Source organism: Lithobates pipiens, unplaced genomic scaffold (genome assembly GCF_037356315.1).
Source record: "Lithobates pipiens isolate NorthernLeopardFrog02 unplaced genomic scaffold, aLitPip1_a1.2 Scaffold_16, whole genome shotgun sequence".
Taxonomy (NCBI): Eukaryota; Metazoa; Chordata; class Amphibia; order Anura; family Ranidae; genus Lithobates; species Lithobates pipiens.
The window spans coordinates 567,698,023-567,718,279 of NW_027507748.1; the positions used below are offsets into that span (position 1 = coordinate 567,698,023).

The 20,257-nt window shown below is 46.7% G+C and overlaps 1 protein-coding gene across 1 annotated transcript in view; it reads right to left on the bottom strand.

Moving 5' to 3' along the window:
* The window catches only part of POU6F1 (POU class 6 homeobox 1), a 212,480-nt gene that overhangs the window by 102,863 nt on the left and 89,360 nt on the right, over positions 1-20,257 (bottom strand). The window lies entirely within an intron of this gene.

Below are 20,257 nucleotides of genomic sequence, written 5' to 3' on the forward strand. Positions count from 1 at the left end.
TGCTCTCTGTTTTCTCAAGGTATGTCTCCCTTTTTTTCTCATGGTCAGTTGGGTCTACCCTGTTTTATTATACTCTGCAAGCACTGTATTTGTTTTTTTACTACCTAGCTGTTTGAGTCTGCTGCTATGGACGTATCGCCGCCCCCCAGTGGCCAACCCTTATGCCGCAGGTAGGAATTAATCTTTTTCTTTTCATTCTGCCTGTATTGCTTGGGTTAGGATCAGGATGACTTTGTTTTGCCTGTTTTTTCTTTCCAGCCCTTCCAGGTCTGAACCTCAGTTATCAGCACATTAAGATTCACAACATCACCATTCCACGTCAAGTTCTAGACATATTAGGTCACCATCCAGACACCGTAAAGAAAGGTCCAAGTCTGAGTCTGGTCGCGATTCTCACCGCCATGCCAGCCGCTCAGAGAAGAGCCTGCTGGGGATGTAATGCTCAGGTCCCAGAGGGTAAATCCCTCTGCGAGCTATGTTATGGAAGAGCCATGAAGGAAAGAGGAGCTGGGGACCAGCAAGTGGAAGCTCTGGTCAGGAGAGTAGTTCAGGAATCACTGAATAAAGCAGATTCTGATCAACCGTTTATCCCTCCCTCCGGTATGGCTCTAGCCACCGATATTTCAGATACAGAGATTCCTGGTCCCTCTCGTTATAGTCCCTCATTTTCCGGTTCTTCCGACAGTGAGACTGAAGGTTTGGAACCTGGTGCCGGTTTTGACTTTTCCTTAGTTCCGCAGTTGGTCAGGGCGGTCAAGGAGACATTGAGATGGGAAGATCCTGTAGAAGCTCCCTCTAAACAGAGGAAATACTTTAAACATCTCAAAAAGGAGCGCCCAAACTTCCCCTTCTTGGGGGAACTTGGCGAAATTATCATGGACGAATGGAGTAAAGTTGAGAGGAAAAACTTGATTTAAAAAATTTCAAAAATGTACCCATTTAAGAGCAATGAGGTGAAACATCTAGAGTCGGCCCCTCTCATTGATGCAGCCTTGATGAGGCTAGTGAGACATGTTACACTTCCTCTGGAAGATACTGTGTCCTTCAGGGATGGCCTAGAAAGAAAGATTGATACGGACTTGAAACGTATTTATATAACAGCAGGTATGGCTTGTAAACCAGCCTTAGCCCTGGCAGCGTTATCAAAAGCTATGGAGGCCTGGACGGATGAAATTGGTGCAACCCTGGGCAGTATGTCCGAAGAGTTGGTCAGGAGGTCACCAATACATGAGCTGAGACTCGCTTCGGTTTTCCTGGGGGAGGCGTCCCTTGATATTATTCGCCTTGTAGCACGTGTTATGCTTTCCTCTGTTACGGCAAAACGTGCCCTGTGGCTTCGCCCCTGGGTTGCTGATCCTGCCTCCAAACAGGCATGGTGCAGAATTCCCTTTGAGGGATCTTCCCTTTTTGGGAACAAATTGGATTCTGCCATTACACGCGCTACAGGTGGTAAGTCGGGGTTCTTACCCCAGGATCGCCGTCTCCTGGGTCAGAGGAGATCTCAATATAGGTCAGATCCAGAACGCGCTAGAGATGCCCGTCGCTACAGGCCTGGTCGCAAATTTAGAAAAAATTGGAGGAGAAATCAGCCCTCTGGCCAGAAGTCCTCAAAGTCAGCTACATCTGGGGGACGGGAGCCTTCCAAGTCTTTTTGATATAGAGCCTGTCCAGGCGGAGCGGGTTGGGGCCCGGTTACTCCTTTTCCAGCACGTCTGGGCAGCCTCAGTCAAAGACTATTGGACAATCAAAACAGTGTCAGCGGGCCATTCCTGGGTCTTCAGCAGCCCGCCCATACACCGTTTGGTCCGACAGTTCTGCCACAATCAGAAGAAAAGAGACAAATTCTCCTGTCTTATACAGAATCCCTGTTGGCCCAAGGAGCCGCCATTCGGGTTCCAACCGAGGAAAGGTTCAAAGGGATTTACTCCCCCCTTTTCATGGTCCTCAAAAAGAGTGGTTCCTGGAGGCCGGTCTTCGATCTGACACACCTGAACACATTTATAAAGAAAGAAAGGTTCAAGATGGAGACATTGCTAACAATACGCCAGACGATCCAACCAGGCGATTGGCTTATTTCCATAGACCTGAAAGACGCTTACTTTCATGTTCCTATCGCAAGGGAGTTTCAGAAGTATCTCCGCTTTGCAGTGGGTCAAACACACCTTCAGTTTACATGTCTCCCATTCGGGCTTACAACATCGCCTTGAGTGTTTTCCAAGCTCTTACTGGCTATCGTGGCTCTAATCCGGGTCAAAGGGATTCGATTGCACCATTACTTGGACGATCTGCTCTTACTCTCTCAAAACAGAGACCATCTCTTGTCACATCGAGATCAGGTCATTTCTACCCTGACGGAATTCGGGTGGCTATTGAACAAGGAGAAAAGTCATCTAATCCCAACTCAGTCCTTAACGTTTCTTGGAGCCCGATTCAACACAGTAAAGAGTACAATCTCCTTACCTCTAGAGAAGATTCCGGTGATTCGCGACAGAATCTATCTTGCAATGTCATCTCCCCTTCTCAGGGCCTCACAGTGTCTGATGATAATAGGTACCATGGTGGCCACAGCTCCAATGGTGAAATGGGCGCAATGGAAAATGCGACCCTTTCAGAAGGGCTTTCTCCAACAGTGGGATCCGAACTCCCGAGATCATCTGGTTCGGATAACCCCTTCAATGAGGGAGAGTCTTCCTTGGTGGTTACAGCAGAAGAACCTTCTGAATTGCCATTCAATAGCCCCGGTCTCCTGGGTAACGGTGACAACGGACGCCAGCAGCAGAGGTTGGGGTGCTCTTTGCTTGTCGGAAGTAGCCCAAGGCATGTGGGACTTCCCATCCCAGAAGGTAGTCTCAAATGTGCTGGAACTCCGGGCGGCCTTCCGTGCTTTACAGGCTTTTCTCCACCTGACATCAGGATCCTCAGTCCTTCTAAGGATGGACGATACGACGGCTGTTTCTTACATCAAAAGACAGGGGGGCACCCGCAGTCTTTCCTTGCTGAGGGAAGTAAGGCCAATCATGGCTTGGGCCCAGTCAAATCTGTTGAATCTAACGGCAGTATCTTCCAGGAATTCAGAATGTCCAGGCGGACTTTCTATCAAGGTTTTCCCTGGACAACAACGAGTGGTCTCTCCACATCGAGGTGTTCAACTGGGTTCTGTCTCTGGGAGTTCTACCAGAGGTGCACCTGTTTGCCTCCCCGTGCAACTTCAAGCTGGAGAAGTATTACACGAGGTGTCGTTGTCCTCAGGCCTTCGGAGTGGATGCACTGACGGACCAGTGGAGGTTCCACAAGGCTTATGCCTTTCCCCCGGTTCCAGTCATTCTCCGATTTCTGTCCAGGCTCAGATGGGAAGAAGTCGAAGTAGTAGCGGTTGTTCCATACTGGCCCAACAGACCATGGTTCCCTCTCTTATTACAACTCAGCTACCAGGATCCAGTTCCGCTCCCTCTCAGGCCGGACCTCTTGTCACAGGGAACAATCTATCACCCTTGCCCATCTCAGCTCCATCTGATGGCTTGGTTTTTGAAAGGGAAAGGCTGGAGGCATTAGGCTGTCCTGACACAGCCATTTCTACTCTACTAAATGCCAGAAGACCAGGTACCAACAAAGTTTATCAGAGGATTTGGGCAAAATTTGTGGACTATGTGTCTACATCCAATGGCTCATGTAGAGATCCGAAGATACGGGATGTTATTGGTTTTCTACAAAAGGGTCTAGACTTGTCCCTATCTGTAATTTCCTTGTGGGTTCAGGTCTCTGCGATCTCTGCATTTTCAGGTATCTCATGGGCCAAGCATCCTCTCACTAGGCAGTTCTTCAAAGGGGCAAGAAGACTCAGACCTCAGAGAAAGCCAAGGTTTCCAAAATGGGATCTTCCTTTTGTTTTGGATTTTTTCTCAGAAATGCATATGGGACAAGCATCTATTAAGGATCTCTCTTAAGACTGCTTTTCTTGTGGCCATAACATTGGCCAAAAGGGTCTCTGAGATTAGTTCCCTAGGCTGCAAGGAGCCATTTCTCACCTTTTTCCCAGATCGGGCAGTCCTGATTCCTATGTTAGGTTCAAATCCGAAAGTAACAACCGTTTTTCACGAAAATCAGGAAATTGTCCTCCCAATTTTCCAGGCAGATGAAGACTCCAATATTCATCCTCTAGATGTTGGAGAAGTCTTAAAGCAATACCTAGAAGCCACAGCTCCTTTCCAGAATTCTGACCACTTATTCATCTACTTTTATGGGAAGAATAGAAGTTTACGTGCTTCTTCAAGAACTATAGCATCTTGGATTGTCCAAGCCATCCAAAGGGCGTATAAGGCTAAGGGTCTGGCTCCCCCAGAAGCGGTTACTGCTCATTCTACCAGGAGCGTTTCTACATTGTGGGCAGCTTCCCGTCATGTTTCCCCGGAAGTGATCTGTAAAGCGGCCTCATGGTCATCGATTAATACTTTTATGGCACACTATTGTGTAGAACCGGCTTCCTTGTCTTCGGTTAATTTTGGTTTGAATGTCTTATCTGTTGACGGTGCCAATTAAACCTTCTTTTCTTTAACCAGCAATTGCCCACCCGGGTGTGTATGGCTAGTAATTTCCCATACGTAGGCTGCCATGGAGTCTGTCAGGAAAACGGAAAATTTATATCAAATACTTACCGTAATTTTCCTTTCCTGATGGACTCCATGGCAGCAGGAGTTCCCTCCCATTTGCTGGAGTAGGCTAAGTTACGGAACGTGGTCTCTGACTAGAAGCAAAGATTTATGGGAGTGGGGTCCTATGAGGTAGGAGAGGCGGGGTTAACCCATATGTAGGCTGCCATGGAGTCCATCAGGAAAGGAAAATTACGGTAAGTATTTGATATTAATTTTCAGTTTTAAACTCTTGCGAATGGGCCACTATACATTTATGGCTCGTCTGGTCACATATTGTTCCAGAAGAACATACTGGTACATCCTCTGAGAATGAAGCTTGTACAGTCCTGTGATTGGGCTGTGACTAGACACAGCAGATCATAGGCAAAAGGCACAAAGCCAATGGAAGAGACTGCACTATGTGACTGCTGTGACCAATCGCAGCATCACATAATGTAAACACAGCTAGCAGCCGTATGTCACATACTGGCCAGTGATTAGGAAGCAGTTTTTTCTCACACATTGATCAATGTGCGAGGAAAGAGAGCCTCCTGACCACCAGCCAGCACCAATGAAATACAGTTGAGTGCCATTAGTAATAAAATCCACCCCTTTTTGTAATTCCCCACTCATGTATACATGAGCATCATCTTCTCTCTGATGAGATCTGTATATTAACCCCTCACCTACCTTATCTGGCACATCTGCACATTAATCCCTTTATCTCCCACCTCCCATTGTATGTAACCTGTGCATTAACCTCTTCACTTCCAGATCCCACTGTGTATAACTTGTAGATTTAATGTACCTAGTGCACCATTACCAAGTATCATGTTTTTACTGGCATGGTTTTTTATTTCCAACAAAATTGTTGCAAAAACATCAGATCACATTGGCGTGTCTTCTTTCCAAACCATGGTTACTTCGGGGGATTTCGTACTATGCTGACAATTTTATTTGCTAAGTTTTGAAACATAAAATAGGGTAAATATTTTTTTTTTTCATAATAATAAAGAAACCCAGTGGTTGTCAACCTTTTCTCTGCCAGACATTTTTGCCTTTTTTGCACGCTAAAAATCATTTTCAGCCCGAGGATCAGTTAAAACCCCCAAAGAGTATAGATTTTCTGAAAAAAGACCTTGCAGAATAAAATATTGGTAGTTCAATTTTTTTATGTCTGATAGAATTAACGCAAATGTACATTTAATTTAAGTGCAAACAAATGCAATATATTTTTTGGTAAATAAAAAAGATTAAGCTGCGGGGAATAGATAGATTCCCAACATGTCAAGTTGTGTGTACCTGTGAAATGATCAGCTTCGGTACCCAAAAATTTCAATAGGTGATACTTCAGGTCATCAGTTAACTGTGAATAATGGGCCTAGAATTATTGCACTCATGCCATATGTAATATGTGTCGCACAATAAATGTTTTAGTTCTTAGGTGCCCCCTGTCATGTGTTTTTTTTTTTTTTTGCACAGCAGCCAGGGAAACTAACAGCAGAAACCGAAAGCGACAAAATCTTCATCACTTCTGGGTTGTTAGTAGCTAGAGGATCGAATGGACGTTTCTCGGTCTCCCTCCCTGGTGATGCCTACCATGTGGGTCTTGGACCCGCAGTTGGCATAGTGGAGTCAAGGAGATCTGGTGGTTGCGGGTTGCACAAGGCAATGAAGAATACACTGGGGGTCCATCCAACAGCCAGGTTGTCAGATTTTTTATTTATTTCAGAAAAAGAAAAGTTACAAAACAGAACCTCTGGGCATACCCCGGCTCAAGGGAAATAAAACATTAGGCAAGGCATAACATACCTAAAACTATTAGCCTAACCTTATGAACATTCAGCAAAACAACCCCGTGGCCTGCTGCTAAAATTAACAGGATAGGTATAATGCTCAGTAATTGACATAGGTGCTTGATATACGACAGACATTCTTCTAGAAGAAAGTCTATAAGTGGGTGGCTATAGGTACGTGGGCAGTCGGAGTGCGCCCCTGGTGGGGACAATCAGAGGAACCTTCCTATCATCTGTGGATCAGATTAGACTTGTAGTCCCATAGGGTTTTCTTGTTCTATAGTTGTTGTCTCAGATTCTAACCATATATTCCAAACTTTTTGAAACTTTAGGGGGCATCCTCTGCTGGAGTATGCTTCCTTATATAAGGGTACTGTGAAGTTAACTAACGATTTCCAAGCGTTCAGGGTGAGGGTAGACGCGGCAGCCCTCCACTTGAGTACAATGACTTTCCTGGCATAAAAGAGCAGCAATCCCAGTAATGTACGGACTGCCCTTGAGGGGTCAAGAACATCCACCAAGCCAAGCAGGCAAATCTCCATAGTTTGGGGTATAGGGTTTGTTGTCAGCCTAGTGATGAATGATGTGCTTAATGACCAGTAATGCTGAACCTCGGGGCACGACCAGATCATGTGTATGTACCCCGCAGAGTCAGCTTGACAGCGCCAACACCGCAACGTACAGTCTGGGTATATTTTATGAAGCCTATATAGAGTATAGCAGAACTTGTGTAATATTTTAAACTGGATCAGCCGGTCTCTAGAGGAGACCAAGTGTCTAAAGGGGGAGTCCCAGACATCCTCCCAGTCCTCCCTATCCAGCTCAGGCAGCTCCAACATCCAGAAGGCACGAAGTCTCTCCAAACCATGATGAACAGAGGGCTGCAAGGCCTTGTAGATCGTGGATAATGGTTTAGTCAGTGTTTCCTGACGTAGGAGCGATTCCATGTTAGACTGGTATAGGGTTAGGGGAGAGCTTCCGAACTGTGCGCTAAAAGCGTGGCGGAGCTGCAGGAACCGGAAGAAGTATACATTAGGTAAGTCAAATCTAGATTTAGCTGGTCAAATGTCAGTAGTGCACCATTCTCACAAATATGATGTAGCTATCAAATGCCCCATGCCCCCCCCCCCAAACGACCGGATCCGGGATGGAGTAGAATTCAGGTAGGGAAGGATTAAGCCATAGTAGAGTATTTGGGGAACGCACCTGAGGTTTGGCCGTCTGGGGGCCAACTGCCCCGGACCATGCCCTCAACACCGTTTTCACTGAGGTAGTGAGAGGATGCGGAGCCCTAGTACCTCGAAATAAAACATTCCGCAGTGCTTCAAACGTCCCCACAACTGAAGCCTCCAAGGCAACCGCTGCATTAGTGGCATCCGATGTAAGCCAGCCGTGGGCCTGGGCAAGCATTGCCGCAATAAAATAAAGGAAAAAATCAGGACAGGCCAAGCCCCCCTATGTTCAAGGTCTTTGGAGTATGGACAATCGGAAACGGGGAGGTGTGGAGCCCCACCGAAAATTGGATATGTGAGAATTTAGTCGTTTAAAAAGAACTTTGGGTATCCACATTGGAGAATGGCGCACCACGTATAGAAGAGGGGGAAGCAATTTCATTTTAATTAAATTGATCCATCCAATCAGCGTAAGGGGAAGGTTAGCCCACACTTTCAGCCTATTCTGAATAGTTTGTAGGATAGGAAGAAGGTTAAGTTTACAAAAGTCCTGTATTCTGGGAGAAATAATAACACCAAGATATTTGATATTCTCCGCCCATTGTAATGGAAGTGATGGATCTGCCAACCGCTTAGCACCTGGGTCCACTGCCATTATTTGGGACTTGTCCCAGTTGACCCTCAGTCCAAACACAGCAACGAAGCGCGAGAGGAGCTCCAACGCCGCCTGGAGGGAGGGTCCCGTAGGAAAGGGATAATATCATCAACATAGAGTGCTATCTTTTCCTCCAGGGACCCAACCCGCACCCCCCCAACAGCGTCCAAGGACCGTAGCGCAACTGCCAGGAGCTCAACCATCAGGAAAAAGAGAGCAGGGGACAGAGGGCACCCCTGTTGGGTACCCTGCTCCACCGGAAATGAAGAGGACAACACTCCGCCAAGTTTAATCTGTGCTGTCGTTTTCTCGTATAAGAGCTGAATCCACTTCCTAAAAATGGGGCCGAAACCATATAGCTTGAGTACCTCCTCCATGTAGGGCCAGGCAACAGAATCAAATGCCTTTTCCAGGTCTAAGGCAACCAAGACTCTGGTATCCTGTTCTGTAGGAGGGATTTGTAAGTGGGTGAACATTCTATGGATATTAACATCCGTTGACTTCCCTGGCATGAAGCCAGTTTGATCTATGTTTACTAAGAACGGGAGGATCCCCATCAGCCTGGTGGCTAGCACTTTTGTTAGTACCTTTAAATCATAGTTAAGAAGGGATATGGGACGATATGCTGAACAATAGGAGGCATCCTTTCTTGGCTTCTGTACGAGTACTATGTGGGCTTGCGACATTGAGTCAGGCATTGAGACATTGAGTCAGGCAGGCTTCCTGCTTCTAAACTAAGGGCATACAACTTTTGGAGACGTGGGGCCAAGTCGGCTATATACATTTTGTACCAGTCTCCTGTGAGCCCGTCAGGGCCCGACGTCTTGTTGGGGGGAGCGAGCGAATCGCTACTCCCCCTCGGGGTAGCAGCCGCAGGAAACACCGGGGATCCACAGGCCCCACCAGACCGCACTAGGCCGGACCGGGCCGCGGCCGCTATGTATGTCCCCGGAGCCCAGGCAGGCCTCGGGAGCATGCCAGGAGGGTGGATGAGAAGAGTATGAGGGCGGATGAAAGTCCCCTACCTCCCGATTTGTCCGAATTGAGGATGTCACTGGTAGGCCTCGGATCGGCAAGATGACAGCCGCGAGTGTCCAGAGAAGATGTTTCTCGGGCTTTCCAGAGCAGGATCGCTAGTTAATACTGGCTCAAAACACCGCAAGGCACCTGGATGTTCAGTTGGGTGAGGTGCTTGGCTCCCAACAGGTCAGTATAGGCACGGATGGTTGCAGAATAGGGTCAGGATTCTCGGAGCTCCCGTGAAAGACGTCCGCCGCTGCTTACATCCGGACACGCTCCCCCCCAGGTTGTCAGATTTACATGCACGTGTGGTTGCCACCACCCACTACCACCAAAATAATACACATCAGGGGGACAAAAGGGTTAAATACAACAAAAAAAACTATATCTGTTTAAAAGGGATTTAAAATGCATTTGGGTACAGTGTTGCCAAAACATGTGATGATCAAAGTACAGCTTTGAAAACTGAAAAAATGGCCTGGTAATGAACCGTGTAAAACACGTACTGAGGTGGATAACTATTACAGTTATTTGTTCACAATGTTTAGGATGCCTTTTATGCATCCTGTATTTTGTTTACAAAACAAAAAAACCTTAGCCCCCCCCCCCCCCCACCCTTATCAAATATATATCTGCTGTTACAGACCCCAGATGTATGTTTAGTTTACCCTGTGCTAAGTGTCAAGGTGTTCCCCTTGAATAAGGTGCTTTTCTCATTGAATAATGGTAATGGGTAGAGCTGACATCATTATATGTTATGAGAGACACCAGACGTTGTACAGGATGGTAAGATTAAAAAAAAATAGAAATTTTGACTTACCTGTTAAAGAGGAGGGCCGTTTAAAAAAAAAAAAAATTAAAAGTCAGCAGCTGCAAACACTGCAGCTGCTGACTTAATAAGCACACTTACCTGTCCAGGGCGCCCGCGATGTCGGCCGCCCGAGGCCGACCCGTCCCTCGGCTCTCGGGTCCCGGCGCCGCCATTCCTTCTAAGGGAAACAGGCAGTGGAGCCTTACGGCTTCACTGCCCGTTTCCAACTGCGTATGCGCGAGTCGCGCAGCGCTTTGTGAATGGGACGCGCTGTGTTCTGGAACACACAGTTCCCAAAACACAGCGCGATCCATTACCCAGAAGACAGTGCGACGAGGAGAGAAGAAAGAAGATCTCCGCGGAGGAGGAAGAGGAAGATGAGGATTATGTGCCTAGCAACAGGCATTTCTGGTAAGTTAAAAAAAAATTAAAAATTTTCAATTTTTTTTTCGATTTTTTTTTTTTTTTTAATTTTTTATTTTATTTTTTTTCAGGGTGGCCCTCCACTTTAAATTCCTTATCTTGGATTAAAGTACAAGACTTGTATTCATAGACCTGGGGTTATTTGCTGCTGCCGATAGGTGATTGGATGCTTGAAAAAACTTTTCCTAGGACCATCCCTACAGCATACTCATATAACCCTGCCTGACCTACCCATATAACCCTGCCACTCCTACAGAGTACACCTGTTCACCCCCAATAAACATCTGGTACCTCCTTGATGATTTATGTAGGCAACTGCTGTGGCACTGTTCAACTGTCCTATGGCTGGGTGACCTTTTAGAAGCAAGGTCCAGTGTTGTAGATGAAATCCAATGGCTTTAGAAAGTTAATGGGGAGTTTTGACTCCTGTGGGGACCATGTCCCCTGGACAGTCAGGAAGATGTTAATTCTAAGCCAACCTCTAAGGCTTGCCTCTGTCATTACAATGCTCCAAGTCCTGTGAAGGAATGAATTTCCCAACTCCAGGACAGGATTGGAGACCCACCATGACAGGGAGAGCTTTGTATGGCTGGACAGAATCATTGGGTGATCCAAGGATTGGATTGATTTGCTTGTTCAACGTCTTGAGGATGGGTCTGGAGTGAAAATGGGCAAAGGAAAATGCCTCGAATGAGGCCACCTTAAGGCACAGAACCCTCACACAGAAGTGAATTGAGGTTTTTTTAAGGTGTGATTAAGTCACAGAGAGGAGGGACCTGTGTCCTGTACCGTAGTCAAAGATAAGGAGTTTACAGGTAAGTCTTACATTCTTACAATCCCAATTTCAAAAAAGTCGGGACGCTGCGTAAAATCTACATAAAAACAGAATGCAATGATTTACAAATCTCATAAACTTATGTTTTCTATTGTGAATAAAATATATCACGTTTAAACTGAGAAAATGTACCATTTTAAGAAAAAAAATCATTTTGAAATTGATGACAGCAACAAGTCTCAAAAAAGTTGCGACAGGGCTATCAAAAGCTGGCAAAGTAAGTGGTACTAGAAGGGAAGAGCTGGAGGAACATTCTACAACCAATCCATTTCAGAATAATGTTCCTCAATGTAAAATTGTGAAGACTTTAAATATATCATCATCTACAGTACAAAATATCATTAACCACTTGGGATCCGCGCTATTGCAAAATGACGGCAACAGCGCGGACCCACATTTCCGGGACTACGTCTATTGACGTAGTCCCGGTTACGAGCGGCCTGCGCGCCCCCTGAGGGGCGCGCGCGGCGCGCTCTGTGATCGGCGAGTCCGTGAGACTCGCCTGATCACCGATCCGTGTAAGGGGTCGATCCCGACCCCTTATCACGTGATCAGCTGTCAGCCAATGACAGCTGATCATGTGATAAAACGGAGCCGGTAATCGGCTAGTATTCCTCCTCGCGCTGACAGCGCGAGGAGAAAAAAAAAAAGCCGATCGCCGGCGGCCGTGTTCGGGACATCAGTCCCGATCACGGCCAGCAATTTAAACGGACACCTGCCCCCTGCCAGTGCCCACCTGCCACCCGCAGTGCCATCCTGAAATAAAGTAAGTGCCCCCCTGTCAGTGCCACCCAGCAGTGCCCATAGTGCCCACAGTGCCACCCAGCAGTGCCCACAGTGCCACCCAGCAGTGCCCACAGTGCCACCCACAGTGCCACCCAGCAGTGCCACCCACAGTGCCACCCAAAATCTGCCTCAAAGGTGCTGCACCCCAGTGCCGCCCATCAGTGCCCAGCAGTGCCGCCCATCAGTGCCCAGCAGTGCCACCTATCAGAGCCACCTATCAGTGCCACCTATCAGTGCCCATCAGTCCCATCTATCTGTGGTACCTATCAGTGCCCATCCGTGCCACCCATCCGTGCCACTTATCCGTGCCACCCATCCGTGCCATCTTATCTGTGCCCATCTTTGCCCATCAGTGCCGCCTTATCTGTGCCCATCGGTGCCGCCTTATCTGTGCCTATTAGTGCCGCCTTAACTATGCCTATCAGTGCCCACCAGTGCAGCCTATCAGTGCCCACCAATGCAGCCCATCAGTGCCCACCAATGCAGCCCATCAGTGCCCACCAATGCAGCCTATCAGTGCCGCCTAATCAGCGCACTTCAATGAAGGAGAAAAATGACCCGTTTGCAAAATTTTATAACAAACTATTAAAACATGATTTTTTTTTTTTTTGCATCTTTTTTTGTTTGTTTAGCAAAAAATAAAACTCCGAGCTGTAACTAAATACCACCAAAAGAAAGCTCTATTTGTGGGAAAAAAATGATAAAAATTTCATTTGGGTACAGTGTTGTATGACCGCGTAATTGTCACTCAAAGTGCATCAGCGCTGAAAGCTGAAAATTGGTCTGGGACTGAGGGGGGTTTAAGTGCCCAGTAAGCAAGTGGTTAACCAATTGCCGAAAATTTTACCTTACGTCGCATCGCCTTTTGGCCACTAGGGGCACGCCAATGCGCCTGCAGTGTGTGCCCGCAGCCAATGAGAGTGCCTGATGGACGTGATGACCGCCAGGCTCCCGAAATCACACCAGACAGAACGAGAACCGGATCTGTGTGTGTAAGCACACAGATCCAGGTTCTTTTAGGGGAGTAGAGACAGATCGTGTGTTCATACTATATATGAACATTGATCTCTCTCTCCTCCTAGACAGTCCCATCCCCCCCTACAGTTAGAACACAGTGAGGAAACACAGTTAACCCCTTGATTGACCCCTAGTGTTAACCCCCTCCCTACCTACAGTAATCAGTGCAATTTTATAGCACTGATCGCTGTATAATTGTCAATGGTCCCAAAAATGTGTCAAAGGTGTCTGATATGTCCACCACAATATCGCAGTCCCGATAAAAAATCGCAGAACATCCCCATTACTAGTGAAAAAAAAACTAATAATAAAAATGCCATAAATCTATCCCCTATTTTGTAGATGCTATAACTTTTGCGCAGTCCAATCAATATACGATTATTGCGGTTTATTTTATTTTTTTTACCAAAAATATGTGGGATAGTATAGCAAAAAGAAAAAGATTTTGATTTTTCAAAATTGCTCGCTCTTCTTTTGTTTATAGAGCAAAAAATAAAAACCACAGAGATGATCAAATACCACCAAAAAAAAGCTCTATTTGTGGGAAAAATTGGATTTTTGTACTCCTTTTGTAATCCTTTTCTTTGAAGTTCATTGATGGACACAGCTCCTTTAAATCTTGACCTTAGGGTTATCACGCCACCTTCAGGAGAGGACTAGACAGAACATGTAAAAAACAGCAAGACTGCACAGCACCACCCGGGGGGGCAGTCCCACTGGCTATAACCCCTGATCCTGCTTCCTGCAGTTCAGTTTGTCAATAACAGTACAAACAAAACTAGGAGCGGTGGGTGCTGTGTCCATCAATGAACTTCAGAGAAAAGGAGTACAAAAATCCCATTTTCTCTTTCGTTCATTGACGGACACAGCTCCTTTAAATCTTGACCTTAGGGACGTCCCCAAGCAGTGTAAAAAAAAACAAGGGGTGGGAACAGCAAGAAATAACTTCACCCACAAGAGGAACTCCTCAAACGGAGAAGTTGCCACCTTAAACGGGGGCCATCAAAACCTGCGGCCAATTTATGCATCTAAAGATGACTTCCCAACAAACTTGTAACTTAATGAAGTGTGAAGTGCAACCTTACACTGCCGCCTGCAAAACCTTGCGGCCAAAGCAAGCATCCGAAGATGCGCTTACGTCAACTTTGAAGAGTTTAGGGAAAGTGTGAACGAACGACCAAGTCACCGCCTTACACACCTGGGAAACAGACGCTCGATGTCAGAAAGCCCAGGAGGTTCCAATTGCCCTGATGGAATGAGCCGTGACAGGAAAAGGGGGCACCCGCCCCTTTAAGGCATAGGTCTGAACCACGATCTGTCTGATCCACCGAGAGATGGTGGTCGACGAGACCACCAGACCTTTCTTCGGACCAGCCACTGAGACAGAGAGTCTGACCTCCTGAAATGAGCCGTAGCATACAGATACACCCATAGAGCCTGGACCACGTCCAGAGAATGTAGAGCAACTTCTTTCGGATGTGTCGGCTTAGGACATAGGGATGGTAACAAGATGTCCTCATTTAGATGAAAGGCCGAAACCACCTTTGGAAGAAAAGAGGGCTGCGGACGGGACGTTGCACCACCTTATCCTTGTGAAGGACCAAGTAGGGAGACTTGCATGACAAGGCCGCCAACTCAGAAACCCTCCTGGCAGATGTAATAGCCACTAGAAAGAATACTTTCTGAGAAATAACCAACCAGGGAATCACCTTGATATTTTCAAACGGCGGTTTCTGAAGAACCGATAGCAACAGATTCAGATCCCACGGAGGTAGCGGTGATCGAACCTGGAGGGGCTACGTGTCGAACCCCTTACACAAATGTTCTCACCAATGAGTGAGTTGCCAAGGGACGTTGGAAAAAGACAGTCAAGGCTGATATCTGCCCCTTGATGGTGCTTACGGCAAGTTTCTGATCCACTCCTCGCTATAAAAACAGCAGGATCCTGGAAACTGAGTATGTGCGCGGACGCCACCCCATCTCCTCACACATAGAGATGTAAGCCTGCCACATACGATGGTAAATCTTCTGAAAAGATGACTTCTGTGCCCTCAGCAGTGGAAATTACCTAGTCTGACAGACCTCGGTCCCTTTCAACAGCCATGCCGTTAAAATCAGCGACGGTAAAGCAGGATGAAGTATCGGACCTTGTAATAGAAGGTTCTCTTGCATCGGCAGCTGCCAGGGAACATCTGCCACCAGTCGTACTAGGTCGGCATACCAAGGACGTCAAGGCCAATCTGGGGCATTCAGAATTACTGGAATCCTCCCCTCAGCCTCTACTCTGCGTAGCAGACATGGCAGGAGCTTTAGTGGGGGGAATGCATAAATCAGCCGATAATGCCCCCATGGAGCCACCAACGCATCAGACGCGTCCGCCCAGGGGTCTCTTGTCCTGGACACAAACCTATGCACCTTCCAATTGAGCCGAGAGGCCAAGAGATCCACATCTGCCCCACTTTAGGCAAATGAGTCGGAATACATCCAGATGCGACCATTCCCCTTGGTACAGCATCTGACGACTTAGGTCCGCCTGCCAGTTTTCTACACCCGGAATGTATATGGCCGACAGGGCCTGCACGTGCCGCTCTACCCACTGTAGAATGTGAGCAACCTCCCATGCGGCAGCCAAGCTCCTTGTTACTCCTTGATAGTTGACGTATGCCACCACCATGGCCTTGTCCGACTGGATCCTGACCGGACACCCCTGCAGCCTCCGTGATTGTGTGGAGAGGCACCGCCTGATCTCCCGAAGCTCAAACACATTGATCGGTAGTTGGGATTCTTCCCACGTCCAAAGGCCCTGGGCCAACTTTATGCCCAAAACTCCCCCCCAACCAGTTAGGCTGGCGTCCGTTGTGATCACCGTCCAATGGAGAGGAAGGAGCGATCTCCCAGACCGAAGAGCCGGAGACCTCAGTCACCAGAGAAGGGAATCCCTGACTAGTTGGCTCACCTAAATTTGACAACCCAGGGATAACGGAGATTTGTCCCATTTTGACAAAATCTCCTTTTGCAAGACCTGAGTATGAGTTTGAGCGTACGGTACCGCTTCGAAAGTGGCTACCATGAGGCCCAGGACTCGCATGCTGAAGCGCAGCGACAACCACCTGCGATTCACCAACTTCACCGCAGCTTGAGTCTGCAGCTTGTCTGAAGGGACAAAAACTCCTGCTTCTGAGGAGTCCAGCAATAAGCCAAGGTACTCCAGGCGTTGAGTCAGCACTAACACCAACTTTTTTAGGTTCAGTACCCAACCAAACTCCCAAAGTCTGTATGGTGATCACTACATCCTCCCTTAATTCTGAGGCGGAATCTGCCCTCAGAAGGAGGTCGTCTAGATAACCCACGATTGTGATCCCACGTTGCCTTAACCACACCAGAATTGGGTGAACCTTGGTGAAGCCTCTGGGTACTGACGTCAGGCCAAAAGGGAGAGCCACAAATTGGTAGTGCTCTTCCCCGACTGCAAATAGCAGAAGCCTCTGATGCCTGAGGCATATGGGTACATGTAAGTATGTATCCAAGGACGCCAGGAAGTCCCCCTGATGGAGTGCAGCGACCACGGAGTGAACTGATTCCATCCTGAACCTGTGCATTTTCACAAAGCTGTTGAGGGCCTTGGATGTCCAGGATTGGATGTACCCCTTCCTTTTTTGGGACTACAAACAGATTGGAGTAGAATACCTGAAACCTTTCCAGCGTCGGTATAGGTACTATTCACAGGGCTTCCCGACGAGCCAGAAGCAGGTGAAGGTTAGAGGGAAAAAAAAACGGTTTGGTGGACAAGAAAGAAACTCTGTCTTTTATCCCGATGAAACCAGTTCACAGACCCATTGGTCGGACAGTAGGAAGGGCAAATCCGCCGGTGCTTTTTTAGATGCCTGGTTACAGACCAGCATTTCAGCCAAATCAGTTGCTGTAGCACCACTGCTGGTATTGATGCTCTAGAGCAGTGTTTCTCAACTCCAGTCCTCAAGGAGCCCCAACAGGTCATGTTTTCAGACTTTCCATTATTTTGCACAGGTGATTTGATCAGTTTCCCTGCCTTAGTAATTATCACAGCCATTTCATCTGAGGGAATTCCTGAAAACATGACTTGTTTGGGCGCCTTGAGGACTGGAGTTGAGAAACACTGCTCTAGAGAGCAGGGGGACCATATCCAGGGCCGCATCACAGACATACTTAAGGCCATGTACCAACTTATCTGCCAGTTCTCCACAGACTGGGGAAGTCTGTTGCTTCTCCAATTCACAGTGTAGCAACTTTGCCCATTCAGTAAGTGTCTGTGACACCAAGGCCGCGGCCAGCACAGGTCGTAATGCTGACCCCATAAACATGGACCGGGCCACTGTCTCTGCCCTCCTAGTGGCAGGGTCCTTAAAGGCAGGAGTCCCTTCTACCGGAATTGTGGTTACTTTATTCAATCTGGATACCAGGGGTAAACAACCGGGGGAGATGCCCATTTTTTCGCTGTACTTGTGGCGCTTGCGCAGTGTGGAGGTGGGGTGCAGCGTCATCTCAGGGGGCCCGCTCTTGGAGGACTGCTCTGGGTCAGCTGGATGCACAGCTGGTCTGCGTTTGTGACCGACCAGCTGTGCTTAGCTCACTATTTAAGCTCTGCTTGAGTACAGGTGAGACAGGGCTTGGAGATGGATGCTGATTTTAGCCTATTTGGTGGGGTCATTACTTGAACCCAGTCTGTGTAGGTATTCCTTTCCGTTTGTTGTGTGAACATCAATGTCCCTTGGGATGGATGGATCTCTCACTCATTATGGATATGTTATGCTGCATGCATATACATCCGGCTATATTATTTGCTGCATCTTTCCCATTTGGGGATTTAACACATATAAATACATATATTTATTCCTTTTTTGTTGTTTTTTTTACCTGCCAGTGGGTACAACTCCATGGGACCCCGGGGCCCTTGATGCGTCCCTCTCCTGTTTATTAGTGGCCTGTAAGCAACATCACTGTTTGACTAGGATTTTCCAGCTTTTTCTGGGCCCTTAGCTCACTATTTAAGCTCTGCTTGAGTACAGGTGAGACAGGGCTTGGAGATGGACGCCGGTTTTGGCATACTTGGTGGGGCTATATTATTTGCTGTATTTTTCCCATTTGGGGATTTAATACTGTATGTATGTATATATATGTATATATATATATGTGTGTGTATGTATATATATATATATATATATATATATATAGACATATATATATATACACACATACTTATTCCTTTTCTTTTGTTTTTTACCTGCCAGTGGGTACAACTTCATGGGACCGCGGGGCCCTTGATGCGTCCCTCTCCTGTTTATTAGTGGCCTGTAAGGGACATCACTGTTTGACTAAGGTGAGGCTGCATTTTACAATATGATATGCATCCCTCTGTATATAGCATTAAATTCATTTTATTAGTGATGTCCCTCTGTTTGTTTTCCCTTGCAGATTCTCCAGCCTCTTCTGGGCCCCAGTGCACATGTAGGACCCCTGTTGGTCTGATATTTTGGACTGCAGTGTGGCTGATAGGATAGGTAATTAAGTGGGGGGATTCAATATTATTCCCTTTCCTTTTCCAATTTTCCTTTTTCTTGTTTACCATCTATATACTCTTTAACCACTTCCCGACCGGCGCACACCGATGTACGTCGGCAGAATGGCACGGGCAGGCATATTGGTGTCAAAACAAAATATAACCCAAAAAATACAGCGCTATTCTTAAATGTGATTAATGAAACAAAACATACCTAATAAAAAATATGTGAAACTTATACTATACGTGCAGCTGCAACTTTAAAAGTGAGATACCCACAAAACAGATACTAGTTTTTTCCAAAAAAAGCTGCGCTAAGATGATCCAAAAATACCATGTGAAATAGATAAATAAATAAAATAAAATAAATAAATATATCCAACAATATTTGAACAAAAAGTAGACCAAAAATATATGTGTTCAAATGTTAGTCCATATTCCCCATCAGCAAAGATTCTGATTGTAGTCTCCAATGTGTAACACACCACACCAATAAAGGAAAAAGTGTCATCAGAGTTGCAGAGACAGGCTTCCACCACCAACACTACTGCCGCTTACCAGCTAGACTGATCCCATCACAGAGACCAGATATCGCCACTATGAGAACACTCCCTCTGCAAATGGACCGCCTGGAGGATGTATCCCTATTAGGCACTCGATTCAAGTGGTTGAAAAGATCCTACGGCCACACCGCTCATTGCCCGACACATGTACAGAACTTCTAGAGGTCATCCCATCACCAGAGGATCAGGGGTCAGAGGTCATCTGTAAAGTGAGCCATCCCAGTCACCCCGACACTGCCAGAAGATCAGAGGTCAGAGTTCACCTGCAGAGTGCAGCATCCAAGTCTGGACCCAAGTCTTAGGATGTAAGTATCTGTATTGTACTATCAAATGGCATTACAACATACAATCTTAGTTGTGATTTTTTTTGGCTGATTTCCTTGTATAAATCTTTTAGATATGGTGTTACCTGAAAAAACCCCTCATGAAGGAGAATACGACTCATTTCTGAAACATCGTTGGGTTTGGGTTACTCCATTACACCTATCCATGATTTCTTGTGTATTGGTATGCATCCTTGATTATTTATATGTTTCTGTGATATTGTAATTAGGTATTTTTTTGTATAATAAAAAATGTTATATATATTTTCCTACGTATGTGAATATGGTAGTACCTATAAAGTCCCACTTTTAGGGGGTTTCTCCATTTTTCAATTTTTTCAGGAGACCGCCATTCTTCTCAGGACTGAAAAGGCAGACTTCCCCATTCCTTCTTGATGAACTTATCAGAAAGTGAAATACGAAAACACATTGCGTGCAGGCTGGTTTGCAGGACCCAAAAGGGACTGCCACCTCTGCATATGTCCCTGCTGCATTCTGTATCTTCAGGGTATCCCGCACCTCTGTGATAAGTGCTCCTACTAGCGCTTTTTCCTACTCTAACCCAGATACAAAGTCATTCTCACTGTCCAAACCGTCCTGGTCTGCATCCTCTGACATGTCAGAACAGGGGCACCCTGTGACCGCGGGGCCAAGTCTGAATCAGAGCTTTCCCCATAAGACGGGGGGGGGGG